This window comes from Zingiber officinale, chromosome 6B (assembly GCF_018446385.1).
Source record: "Zingiber officinale cultivar Zhangliang chromosome 6B, Zo_v1.1, whole genome shotgun sequence".
NCBI classification, from domain to species: domain Eukaryota; kingdom Viridiplantae; phylum Streptophyta; class Magnoliopsida; order Zingiberales; family Zingiberaceae; genus Zingiber; species Zingiber officinale.
In genome coordinates, this window is record NC_055996.1 from 21,364,728 (window position 1) to 21,366,981 (window position 2,254).

At 37.4% G+C, this 2,254-nt stretch overlaps 1 long non-coding RNA gene across 1 annotated transcript; it reads left to right on the top strand.

Annotated features, from left to right (window-relative positions):
• The first annotated feature begins 416 nt into the window (after positions 1–416).
• Positions 417–984, top strand: LOC121989987. The gene is made up of 3 exons (XR_006114387.1): positions 417–472; positions 603–701; positions 898–984. It is a non-coding gene; the product is annotated as an uncharacterized LOC121989987 (long non-coding RNA).
• Positions 985–2,254: the final 1,270 nt, after the last annotated feature.

Here is a 2,254-nt window from a genome sequence, read left to right on the forward strand (position 1 = left end):
ATCTTTGTGTATTTTAAATGTAGATAAAGATAATGAAGACAATGCAAGTATTAAAACAACCTTGTCTAAGGAAGGATCAAATGATCTAGAAGATATTCATGCGGAGAAAGGAGATGATGGAGAATCAGAATAATTTGATAATTGATGTGGTTTGTTTTTTAAACCTCTTTCAAATCACTACATATATAGAATTTGGAGAAAAGACTAAAAGAGATTGTTTACATTACTAGACTAAAAGAAATTTCTTTTGCATAATAATGTTTGAATTACAACATGAATAGCTTCAGCAAGCAATTTTCCCCCTTTTGCTACTTCGACTGTATGCGCCTACTTTGGAGTTCATCCTGATTATTTACATTCCATTCTGATTTATGAACAGGCAACTATACAAGAAGTGAACTTGTTAGCAAGTGCTTATTGGGTCCCTGAGGATAAATTAGACTATCTGAACTATGGAGCTGCTATAAGTGAGGTAGCTTCATATAACCATTGGTGTTTTCACCTTTAATTTCATTGCTCGTAACATTGTGTTGTCGCAAGACCTTGCTTTAATGAAGTTTAATTTGCATTCTTCTTAACTTGTGATTTGGTGCACAATGTAGGTGGAGGTTGATATTCATACAGGAGCTACTACCATCTTAAGGATAGATCTTACTTATGACTGTGGGCAGAGCTTGAATCCTGCTGTGGATCTGGGACAGGTCTGGTGGATGTTTCCATTGAATCTCCTCTTTCATCTGTCTTTTTTTTTTATTTTGATTGTGATAACGACAAAATGTCTCTCTAGATAAGGGGTCATTTGGATCTCATTATGCAAATTTTTATGACTGCAATATGCAATTGGGAACCCATAGTTCTTTTACTACAAATTAATCTTGCTATCTCTTTTTTCTACAGATTGAAGGTGCCTTTGTTCAAGGAATTGGGTTCTTTTTGTACTAGGAACATGTGGAAAACTCAGATGGCTTGGTAGTTTCAGACGGTACTTGGCTGCATGTGATCTATTTTATGTACAGAGATTAAGTAATTTTGGGTGGTTTATATGCTGGGCGAACAGATTGTTTTTAAATTTTGGTTGATTTAGAGATTGATGTCTGAATCTTAGTAGATAGTAGTATTGTTTGTTGACAGACTTTGTCGATTAAGTAATTCAATATTTGATTAAGTCGTGTATTGATTCAAGCACATAATTACATAATTTTTTACAAAATATTTTTTATTTTTTAAATGAGTATGTGGCCCGTGGGTTGGCCCGCCTAACCCACAACCCACCTTAGTTTGTGTTGGGTTGAGAATTTTTCAATCTGTTGGAATAGAGGCCCGGCCCGCCCTGCTCCGCCATATGACCGACACGCCATGGGATGGCCCACCCCGTCATGGGTTGGCCCGTCTGACACCTCTAGCAGTGCAACATTATTAAGCGAGTACTTCATCATCAAGCCTTTGATCATTAATACGTGGTGATAACTGAATGAAGAGATGTCAGAGGCAGTTCGCTTGATTCCTTCTTCACAATACATGGCAAATAATGAATGGTGGATGAATAGTTATTGTCATAGATGGTCTCTTCGGAACCCTCCTTACTTTACGTGGCGATCAGGAATTGGAAGCATGGTAATGAACTATCAAAAATTGTGTTTTCAATAACCTAGGCGGGAAGAAGTGGAAGGAGTGAAGACGAGTGATGTGGAGATTCCTTTTCTGACAGCTATATAAACAACTCGGACGTTAACTCCTAGGTACAATGATCTTCTTCTTTTAACTAGAGGATATAACTGTTTCTTCTTCGAGCTCTTCTTCTTCTTTCCTTCATTTTCCTTCTTTCTAAGTAAATTACTAACTTGAGCATCGAAGGGGACACGACAAAGGATCCAACCTGACTCTAATCTGTGTTACCATCTTAGATCCATATAGCAATATGAGAAGGGAGGACTTACGGAGGAGGAGCCCGTGAGAGTGGAGAAGGAGTCATCAGGACCCATTCCAAGTTTTGTAGGTTTCTTCATTACTTCTCAATCCAAATGTGCCCTCATTTATCAACTTGAAGCATTCCTACCATTGATCAAAAGGATTTTAAACTTTTAGAACACAGTGAGGCTAGTTTAAGAAAGCCAACATCATAAATACCTCAAGGGAATTGGCACATGCACATAATGTATCCTAGGGATTTTAGAATCAGGAATGGACATTGTAAATTCCTTCTACAAACTCATCTCCTCAATTACATGTCAACTTTTTAGAAACCCAAGTTCCA